The sequence below is a fragment of the Leptinotarsa decemlineata genome, unplaced genomic scaffold (assembly GCF_025532065.1).
Source record: "Leptinotarsa decemlineata unplaced genomic scaffold, Ldec_3_MD MMD2_tig00000576_RagTag_RagTag, whole genome shotgun sequence".
Lineage (NCBI taxonomy): Eukaryota > Metazoa > Arthropoda > Insecta > Coleoptera > Chrysomelidae > Leptinotarsa > Leptinotarsa decemlineata.
This window is the reverse complement of record NW_027412551.1, coordinates 10801106-10813659: the sequence shown is the minus strand read 5'-3', so window position 1 is coordinate 10813659 and position 12554 is coordinate 10801106.

The window sequence follows — 12554 nt, the reverse complement described above, 5'->3', positions numbered from 1 at the left end:
ATATATTACCTCTGCCTCCTGTGATTCAGTGCCTCACATTTGCATAAGATGTGTAGAGCTGTTTCTATCCCTTCGTTGCATAATCTGCAGCTGAGGTTTCCGTTGTACAGACCCATTTTATTCAGGTGTCCTCTAAGCGGACAATGACCGGTTAGTAACTCTGTAATTATTCTGAGCCGATCTCTACTATATTGAAGTAGTTCTTTGGTTATTTTCTCAGACGATTCCCTAATGAAGGTTCTAGTGTGTTTGTTGGTACTTTCGTCCAGTACTCTTGTTCTTATTATTGGTCCATGTCCTAATCTGGTTTCGTACCAATGATTGATGAAGTTGATGATCCGTGTCTAGTGCTGTGCCCCAGTACAAAGTTAATTTGTTCCTCTTTGCAAGTTCATTCAGTTCTTTATGGCATTCCCAGACCAGTTTTGATGTCACCTTCGGGTTTGTCAGAGCCCCTAGTGCGAGTTATGTGAAGAGATTTTGCAGACTATCCAAGGAAATGCAGTGCTTGCAGATTCCCACCCCGGATCCAGAAACGATTATCATCATAACTTTTTACTCATTCATTTTGCAGATCTCGATGTGAGAAGTTCTCTAGAAATTTTGTATTGTAATTTTGAGAAAAATAAATTGTTTTTAAAAACGGTTTTAGACTTCAAAGTTACTTAACTGGCGCAGTCGCTGTAGGATTATTTCGCAGTTCGTTTTCGCGAAGTTCACGGCATCGGGTCCGATTCCGAAAATTGAACGTGAGTTTCAACTCTTTGGCGTTTACTACCTACCTCTGGAGTTCACACGAGGAAGCAGAAGAATCACATCAAAAAAGCAGCTCTGAAGTACAAGTAAGTACCGAGTTCCTTTTTTACCCATTTCCCTGAATAGGAAAACATTAGATTTGGGCAAACATATATAAGTATTTTTTCTTGATTCTCAAATCCAATCCTGAATAGGATATTACATTGCATAATAACGTAAAATTTTGATGAATCTTGATTCAGTAATTGAAAATTCAATAAATAACTTTAATACTACTGTGGTTTTAGAAGAAACAATGCCTAACGGAAACCCAGAATAAATTAACGTTAGTATGCTTAGATTATATGTAGATATGATTACGCCATACGATGGCAATCAAAACGGATTAAGTTAGTTCATTTCAAATTGTGATTTTCTAAATTCAACTTATTCAAATTCAACAGATCCTATTTTCAAGCAGTATTTACTGAAGGTCATTCAATCAAAATTAATTGGTAGAGCCAATCTCTTAGTAGGAAGTAGAATAGAGTTAAATAACTGGGCCTTAATTAAAGAGGCGCTCATTCAATGTTTTGGAGATAAGAGAAGTTTGGAGTGTCTAGAACAAGACCTTCTTGTAGCCAGACCTTTCAAAAACGAACAACCATTAGATTTTGCAAAAAGACTACAAGTTCTTCGTAGTCATTTGATACAAAGAATAAATTCTTATAGCATTCAAGAAATGGCAGATATTCAATATGTGCTCCTCCACATGTTTCGGAATTTCTGTTCGGTCCGATCTTTTGTAGTTCGGTGAGTTTTCCAGTCTGAATTGGCCCATTCTGGCCTCCCCCATTATCACAAAGTGTAAAGGAGGTAGATTCAGAAGTGTCTCCAATGCAGCTGTTGGGGTAGTTCTCATTGTTCCTGTCATTCCCAAACATGCAAGTCTTTGCACCTTGCCTAGTTTGTTGATAGCGGTCGCCTGCTTCATCTTTAGCCACCAGACCAGAGATGCGTATGTTATCATGGGTTTAACCACCATCATGTATAGCCAATATACCATGTCTGCTTTTAGCCCCCATGTTTTTCCCATAGGTGCGTTTGGCGAGCATCAGCGCTACCTCCGCTTTCCTTTTTATCCTGTCCAAGTATTAGTTCCAGGTCAGTTTGGAATCTAGAATTACTCTCAGATATTTAACCTCCCCTGAAACTTGTATTTCTTCACCTCGAAGTTTTAGAGGTCTGAGACCCTCCGTTTCAGTCCTCTTGGTGAATGCTACTATGGTCAATTTGGATCGGCTTATGTTAAGCCCTTCTTCTTCGGTCCATCTTGTTATGATATTCAGGGCCTGCTGCATGCATTCCTCCACTACATTATTGTATTTCCCCTGGACTGATGTGACTAAGTCGTCTGCATAGCCCAGTACTTTAACCCATTGTGGTCCAGGAGACATTATAGTTCGTCCATTACAAGGTTCCATAACAGAGGGGATAAAACAGGAAGGTGTTGAAGGTGTACTTCGGTGTCATGTGATTCGAGACCATATTTGATATTCGATTCCCCAAATATCTGAGATTTCAGTTTTACCCGACCTTTCATTTGACATTTGCTACTCTCATTCCGATTGTTATCTGATATTTCGAACTACATTTGTGGCAAGTGATTGTGATGAAAATATATTATTGGACCGGACGAATAAAACTACTTTTGAAAGAAGGACAAGGAATGGCAGTTTCGTCATTTTACGTGAAGTGAATAAAGGTTCAGCTTTCAAGTCTACTCATGAGATCCATTCTTCACCTGGATTTAGTAATCATGATCTTTGCACCAAAGATCCAAGATATGAGCACAAAAAACTGAAAAATCGATAGACGGATATGAACAAATATAAAAATGATTGTTTTTCCTGAAATTTCAATGTTAATAGTAATAATAATATCGTCTTTATTATGTAGCGATTACAAATTATTTCATAAATCTCACGAGGCGAAATTTAGCCTTCGGCTACTCTTACATCTAACCCCTTGATGTCCATCTAGAATTGATAACACCATAACGCCCTATGAATTACAATTTTGAAAAAAAATTATTAATAACAGAAAAACATGACATTACTGTTTGTTCCACTAATATTTGCATACATTATTTACTGTGGAAATAGTGAGGACTCTTTTAAAAACTATTATATAGGCTCCCAAAGTTAAGTCCCTATTCTGTGATTTCATTCAGTTGGTTGTTTTGTAAACTCTTGGAATACTATTTTCTACAAAGGGGCATTGATTTGGTACGGTTCTGTCTCCACTTTCTGATAACTATGCACCTTTGGCTCTCACACAACGAATTCGATCCTCAAATAACTGTGGAATACACTTGTTTCCGTTAGTTTCCATAATAAATCATATGAAACGGCTCGAAAAACCACGTATCGTCGTAAAGGAAGTCACGTCCAGGGTTGATGTCCTGTCTGATTCATTTTAACATAGCGACAGTGTAGGTGATTACTTCCCAAGCAATATACTAAGTTGATTAAACGTTCAACAAGTGGGATTTTAGAGGGAAAGAGATTTAGGTATAATATTTTGTATTCAAACAATCGATGTTTCTTCGAAAAAAAAAGGATAATAAATATATTGGTATAAGAGGTGATACTCTGAACTTGTTCAGGAGATATCTCGCCAATAGACTTTAGTGTGTAAACATTGATGACATTTTGAGTGATACACAAGAAATTGTTAGAGGAGTCACTCAAGGGACAGTTCTGGGGCCACTTTTACTGAACATATATGTTAATGGACTATATTCTACCAGGAACAGAGGTAAAATATTGGGCTTCGCAGATGATACAGTCATTTTTCACAAAGCAAATAGTTGGTAGCAACTGGAACATGTAGAATTTCACTAGTTCGGACTTCCATTGTCTACTATATAAAATGATTTGAAATCCCTGAAACAACTGAAAAAAGAAGAATTGAAAATGAATAGCTGAAAATAACAATTATATTAACCAAAATAAACCTGAAATCAAATAATAAACGTGGAACATGTAGTTGAACCGGATCTGATTTTGAATGGCTTGAACATCGATTGTTCACAGTGAATCTGGAGAAAACAAAATTGATCAACATGTAATACTTCCCGAATCTAAAGTGAAATACTTTGGAGTAACGATAGATTCACATCTTAAATGGGATGCTCATATTCAGTGTATTTGTAATGATTTGCGTTGCATTCTTTTTAAATTGAAATTTTTGAAAAAAAATATCAACGAACTCTAACCTCAAAATTTTCAACTATGCACTTGCAGCTACGGATTTGCTTGAATTCAATGTACATGATTCTGCCATTTTAATTAGGAAACCGTATACTACATCGCTTCATTTATATTATATATTTTATTGTGTTCTAATTATTGTGCCATTTCTTACTAGTATATCCAGCATTATCAACCAATGACCACTTCCCACACCGTGGGGTAAGTGATTATTGGGTCCGAGAATCATGTGCCCTGAGCAAGCGCAGTGATCAAAGAATGACAGCCTTCTGCATCTGTATGGCTGAGATTTCTGCCTTAGTGCGGCAAGCCGGTATGATTTTAAAATTCGAGAGTAGAAAGGGCATCATTCCACCAAGGACTCCAATAATCAGAACAATCATCTTGATAGACTGGTCTAGATAGAGTCTGCGGAGTTCGAAGAGAAAATCCCGATATTTTATCTGTTTTTCCTCTTCTTTCCGGACGATATTCGTCTCGTCAGGAGCTCAAAGCTCCATGACAAATATCGTCTTGCTCTGGTGGTCGAAATGAATCACATCAGGCTCATCAGCTTGTATGAGCCTGAGGGTGGGGAACAAATAGTTCCAATAAATTCGGCACTTCTCATTCCCCACAACGGATTCAATATCGCTAGGAGCGTAGGGCAAAACCGGTGTCTCGTCAATACCGTAAGAGTGCCGTATCATTATTATTTTTTCACCGTATTGTGCGCTGGTCAGACCCTATCCCATGAAGCCTCGATACATTCGGGAGAGCGCGCCAGCATAATCAATCAATAACAACTCCCCACACCGTGGGGTAAGTGATCATTGGGTCCGAGAATCATATGCCCTGAGCAAACGCAGTGAGCCAAGAACGACAGCCTTTTGCATCTGTGCGGCTAAGATTTCTGCCTTAGTGCGGCAAGCCGGTATGATTTTGAGATTCGAGAGTAGAGAAGACATCATTCCACCAAGGACTTCAATAATCAGAATGACCATCTTGACAGAGTGATCTGGATAGATATTATTATTATTATTATTATTATTATGCTGTGTGAAATCTTTCACACGGATGGATGAAGTTATTATTATTATTATTGCTGTTTCTCAAAATCATACGTTTCTACTAAGAATGAGAATGAAACTAACAGATATTTACATTAACTTCATCACCTTTTGGTGAAACCACCAATAATATCGCCCCTTATTCGAAAAAAGAATACGTAGACGTAACTTACAGAACGAATAATAGTCTAATTTGATTTATTGAAAACAATAACGACAAAAATACGGTGTCGGATAGTCTTGACAATTACGAAAATTGATAATAAAAATGATTTTTCAATTTTAAATGAACCTTCTTATACATACATTGTCATCCATAATTCTTCCACACACACCCTTAACAGCATAAAATAGCTGCATTCAATAGTATGCTTCAGAGAATATTGAATATTCCACTGTCGGAAAGTAATTTCCAGAGAGAGCAGAGTTTAATCAATCAAATCGCCATCAACAACGGGTCATAAGGTAGATATTATCGACTCCTTTCTTTCCAAAAAACTACAAAAACAGGTCTACCCAAATTCAAGATACGATAACATGCACTATAGGACATTATCATTTTCTGGTGGTGGACACATCAGGAGTATATGAGTTGACTGTTGGCTCTTAAAGAGCACATTTACTATCCCCCTTTCAGCAGGAGGACATGAATTCAATCATGAATACGACGTGTTACATCTAGAAGAGAAAAGTATGAAACTCAAACTTCTAGAATGTTCAGAAATAAATAGATTCGAGAATTTGGGTAATTAACTGATTGACCAGATATAATTAGATAACTTCCTGTTACTGAATATTTTTTCAAATATGGAGCTCAGGAGGTCATTTCATTCATTACAAACTCAGGTACACATAAAACATTAATTGCAGAAATGCAACACTCTTCTTGATAAATCAACTCCTGATGATTAGGAAAAGTTCTTCTTTAGATTTTGCATGTTGATCAACTGTAAAATAATAAGAACCAATGTTACGCATGTGGTCAAATTAGTCATAAATATTTTGGTTAAATTGCAAAACGCCCCGAAATATTTGGGTACATATTTAAAAAAATTGTTTGGAATGTGGCGTGAATTATACAAAATGTATAATTTCGAAACTCATGATGCCAAACCGAAATGAATGGTTTTCTGCGGCTGAAAGTCAGAAATATTTTTTGATTTTTGGGAAAGAAAGTTTTGGCTTTCCACCACTCCATCTCGATACAAAAAAATGAGGGAATCTTCCAAAGAAAGGAAGGAAGTACTCAATTTGAAAATAACTAACTCTATACATGGATGTGCAGATCATGTAGAGAAGTAACTTTCATACACAAACTGTATGAGGTCCTCCTGAAACAGCTACTTTCAATTGAACTTTGAATTACACGAAAGAAAAATTTTTTTTCGAAACAAATACTTCTATATGAACACTGAATTATACAGAAGATACTTTTATCTACTCAGTTCGTATTTCAAACATTCGTTGTGGAATAAAAATATCATTCACATGAGTTCTACTTCAAATGAATGGTAACAAATTGCACTTACATGGAACACTGTCATCCTCACTGGTATACATCGATGTTTCGCCTTAAGACCATCACTCCATCTCGACCCAAAAAAATGAGGGAATCTTCCAAAGAAAGCTAAAAACTTTCTTTTCCAAAAATTATTTACTCCTAAGAATATAACCCCTTCAATTCTAATAAGATTCCTCTTGGCTGAGATTAAATCAAATAGGTGAATGAATGTGATTACGATGTCATCGATGACATGAGCAGATCAAGCTTATTCTGTGACATAAAAAATCGTAATTAATGGAAGAATTGTGTGTATTTTCTATAATGTTATCCAATTTGGTACTGAAGAGCCTTAGGGCAAGTGTCTTACGGCGAAACATCGATGTATACCAGTGAGGATGACAGTGTTCCATGTGAGTACAATTTGTTACCATTCATTTAAAGTAGAACTCATGTGAATGATATCGGATCTTATTCCACAACGAATGTTTGAAATACAAACTGAGTAAAGAAAAGTATCTTCTGTATAATTCAGTGTTCATATAGAAGTATTTGTTTCGAAACAATTTTTTTTTCGTGTAATTCAATGTTGATATGGAAGCAGCTGTTTCAGGAGGACTTTTTTTCAGTTTGTGTCTGAAATTTACTTTTTTGCATGATCTACACATCCATGTATAGAGTTACTTATTTTCAAATTGATTACTTCCTTTCTTTCTTTGGAAGATTCCCTCATTTTTTTGTGTCGAGATGGGGTGGTGGATAGCCAAAAACTTCATTTCCCAAAAATTAATCACTCCTAAAAATATAACCCCTTCAATTCAAATATTTTTTGATATCTCTGAAAATGAAAGGTGTATGAACAACAAACATATAATTCACGAAACCGTTGTTGAGAAACATTCCATTGGTATGTGTTATTCTTCTCAGTAAAACTATGTAGCATATAATTTTCTGAAATGGTTTATATTGAGTGACTATAGGTCAATAATCCTCCAACTTGCCATTTTTTTATTTTTAAATTCCTCGAAAAATACCAAAGATTTGTTTTCAGTCACGGCCGAGAAAACATCAAATATTGACTTTTTTCAATTCTGTACTTTCATCGTCGAGTCACTGTAACAATTACAAGTCATTGACGACTTTTATGAAGTATACTGACGGCATATTGATTCGAATATATCGGTGTTATATAACAAAGGTTATGTAATTGACTGTACTCAATACATAAAAGACTTTGCAGCCATTTCATATCAGTTTTTTAACATCTCTTGCCACAGTTATGTCACGATTTATAAATAGGAGCTCGATGACTTACTCATTAACTTTTTTTTCGAAATCATTATCCCTCATTGCTCAAGTGCTGATTTTTTGTTTGGTAATTTACCCCTAGGTATAGTGTCCCAGACATTCAGGCTGCTTGCAAGGGGGACCAAACTGATATTTTATTTTTGAAAAAACAAGCATTCCATTTTATTGGCTGAATAGGAGACTGAAATTTTCTAATTTCATCAATATTTTTGCATGTCAGATAGTTTTTAAAAGGTGGAATAACAAAAAATATGATTTTAATAAATTGATGGATGTAGCCGTTACTACGTAGTAGTTACTACCTTGCATAAGTTGAAAATGTCCGTATAGGACGAAACTGAAGTAACGTCAGTTACAAATAAAAGTGGTAAAAAACATAGAAATTTTCATTTCTCTTTTCAAATATGATTTTGTTTTTTAAAAGACATTTTTTGTGGAGGACTCAACACTTCTTTTTGTCTTTTTAGGGTAAACCTTCCACAAGGAATTAGAGCTATTCACAATTTGAGGTGAATGTTCTGAAGTAAATTTCAGGTTTTGAAAACGGAAAAAGATTGTTTCCCAAAATGTCGACCACTGAAGAAAAGTGTGGAAGATTATATACCCAAAAAAAAAAATAAAAAAAAAATATTTTCAAAATACGATTGTTATGCAAGATTTTCCGTGTAAACAACTGTATTCAATAGTATATATTATACCAAAGTGAGTGGGTGTATTCGACCCTCCACCGCAACCTGCAAGGGTTTATTGTGGCATATTATACAGTTGCAGTGACGGCTCGTGTATTGGAGAACAGGGGAGGCTAAAGTCATAAAGACTATATACACACAGAAAAGCCCGCCGGAGGCGCGAAAATTTTTTGGGGTACCGCACATATTTAAAGCAAAATACGTAATATTTGCATAAATGCAAATATTACGAAAATTATACGTATGAAACTGACCATTAAGAAAACAAAAACAAAGGAAAAATGGTTGTCTTTGAGTTATTTGATATAAATGAATTCTTCTTAGTCAATAAATATTACTTTTCTCTTCTAATATAACAGTTTTGTTAAATATTGCTACAAATATTTTATAAGCACAAGTGCCTAATTATGCTTACAAAAACAGGTCTGAAAATAAATTTTATTGTCCAGCAAGAACCAACGGGGAGATGAGTCTTGCCAGGAAGGGAAAGCAAGGATGGGGTAGGAAAGAAGGTTAAATCTGGTTTGTTTAAATGTCAGTCGGTAGCCAAGCGGTTCGGCGTGGGTGCTTTGTTCACTCACTCGAATTGACTGCCGTGTTGGTCGGTGGTTCAAGCCCTAGTCTGAACGATCGATCTTCACTTGCTACCGTCCAACCCGTGTTAGGAATCACACGTTAAAAGGTAAGACCTCGTTAATCCTTAGCTCGCACAAGTTTCGACTTCTGAGGGTTGTCGTTCGTAGGGGTGCGACAGCTGGTTAACGGAAAAACAGATTTTTTTTTTTTAAACAGAATTCACGAGGCATCCGCAAACTACTTTTTATCGGCGGTCATTCAAGTTCAATATAGTCTGTGAGGGTCCCGCATTTTGAAAGTTGTATTTTGTGATTTTGGATTGGAAAGAAAAAAATAAAAAAAAGAAACTAAAAGTAAACATAAAATTCGTTCTTAAGATGAACAAAAACTCAAAAAAAAAACAAATTACAAAATAAAAACAAAAACATAAAATTCTTTGCTTGAGTTACAAGTTGTAATGAATAAAACATAACTCTAATATTTGGTAATATCTTTAGTTAAGTGCTTGACTTAAATAAATGAAATATGCATTTTTATATACATTATATAGTATATATATGAAGTATGTATATTATATATACAGACTTTTTGAATTACCTACTCTGCTTCGAATATAAGAAGAATCCTTCTATTTTTATAATTGGCAAAGTAGTCAATTACTTCGCCATAAAATCGGGGGTTGCCTATCACTTCTTTTATATACTCTTTTTCAATTGAAAGAAGAGATATATTACTTGATCTATTTTGAGTCATCGAATTTTCACTAAAGGATTTGATTCTTTTCAATGCTGGAAAATTTCTCTCAACTGATGCTGATGTTATGGGAATTGTCACAATTATAGACATTGGCTACGGAGGCACATATTCACCGGCAGCAGGAGGTTGCATATATCAATGAGGATCTAGAAGTGATTTCGAATTTGTATGAAAGTAACCAGGTTCAAGTCACTCCGACAAAAACCCAGACATTAATTTTTCTCCAAGAAAATAAATGTCTCCGAACCGGATATAATGATGTCAGGTCAGAAATTGGGGGTTGGCTGTCCTTGTCCATCTTTCACTGACTGAACCACTGTGCATGCTGTTTTTTGGCGAGTGCATTGGCTTGGGATGTGGGAGTTGAACAAACCGGCCATCGGATGCCTGCTTCCACGTAACCCTGCTGGATACCGGAATGACAGAACCACTGGTGGTTCTATTATTTCCTAATTAAATGGCATGCCAACGATGGCTTAATCCTAAGGTGTGTGTATCCGTGCCGAGAGGATGAATGATACTGAGCCTATCAGCTTTCTTTTAAAGGTTAGTACTTACCAAAAAAGTGGTGAATGCAATAAAACTAGCGTAATCTATTTGTTAGGCCCGAGTCATCCCAAGTAGTATCATCCAATTGAGATTTCAATACCTTTTCGAATATTTATTCAGGAATATTCGATACAAAACAACTTAAAATTATATATATGAGTTTAGTAGAATCTCATTTGAACTACGGGATTATAGGATGGGGAGGAGTCTCTAAAAGTCACCTCAAACATCTTGAAGTGGCACAAAAACATTTTCTGAGAATGATTCTAAACAGAAATAATAGATATTCAAGCGACGCTTTTTATGAAGAGTCTAATATGTTTGATCTTAGACAATTATTTTTCATTAGCATAACTACAACGCAGTTCTTAAATAAAAATGAACTCCAGAAACCATCTCATGCTTATACAACGAGGCAAATTGGTAACTTCTCAATACCCTCCGCATCCAAATCAATTGGTCAAAACTATTACAGAGTCCTAGCTCCAAAGACATTTAATATACTTCCTAAAGAATTGAAAAACGAGACTTCCAAATTCAGATTCACTAAACAATCTGATCGATATGAGACTCGTGCACTAATTGAAAACTGAAACAAAAATAATAATAGAAAAATAATAATTTTGTTAACTACTATATTGATTGTTCACCATAAATTCCCATGATGAAAAAATCACATTTTCAATACACGCATAGACCACTCACATGTGCACATATATTTGAGCGGAATAATATCATTAATCCTTTTTATTCGTTCATTTTTAGATTGGAATTTTAATAGTTATTTTTATATAGTAACTTAAACATGTATATACATTCTACATATAAATTAATTTTATAGATTTTCTTTTTATATTTTGACCTCTAATTTTACTCTGAATGTTATATTGTTATACTACTTTAAATTAGCCATATATGTATATATATATATATATATATATATATATATATATATATATATATTATATATATATATATATATATATATATATATATATATATATATATATATATATATATATATATATGGTATATATGGTATGGTATTACTTTATTCACAATCTGTACCCTATATTGCTGTGAATAAATTATTATTATTATTATTAAAAAAGCAACAGAATGATGATCTGAAACGCTTTTTTTAAGCTTCTTCGAAATTGGCTTGAGAATATTTATCTTCAGTTATAGTCACGAAGACTGAAACGATTCCTTTAAAATTTTGAAGTGATTTGTAGTTGAATTTTTCGAAAAATTCATCTCAAAGTCTCTCTTAGAAACTTCTATTTGTGGAAATGTCGTATAAAAAGGAAGAGAAGCAAAAAATTTGAATGTAAGAGAAATTTGAATGTTATCGTTATTGAATGACACACTTATATTGGGATACATTGAAATTATCCGTATAATTGGAAAATACAAAATTTCGTCAAAGAGCACTTTGAAGGCTATTACCAAAATTAGCGACGGTTGTCTCGATAATTACTCAATTGGTGAAAGTATTAACAACTTCAAATGAATATATTTGATATTTATATTTCCGAAATAAACGCCAGTAATTGTGTCCTACCCAGTTGTGCAATTTGGTCCAACCTTAAGACAAAGGTAGGTATTTTAAGCGGTGAAAGTGTCAAGTATTGTACAGGGAGCCGTTGAAAAATAGACTTTCACCATTTACGGGTATGTTGTCACGCCGCCTCGCTGCACTACATATGCTATAATTGTCTGGTTGTTTGTTAAACTAGATCACAAACGGCGTGAAACAAGATTTTCAAATGAACAATTGGTGAACAGTTGTTAGATACCGTAAAATTTCATACAAATAATTCCTAACTGTTATTCCACATTTACTGTTTTTGCAAAACATTTCTCACTCACCAGAACTGTAATATTTTTCAACATCCTATCTTTTATTTATTTGCCATCAAAAATATGTAACATTACAATGACAATTATTCAATCCAATTCAGCATATAGATCGGTTTGTTGCTCATAAATGGTATAACCTTATGCATGAGCAAGTTAAGTAATCAATCAAAAACGTTGTAAAGTTCGATATATAAAATGTGAATTGTAAACATCAAAATTAGTAAAGATATAACATTCAAAATGTATAAATGTA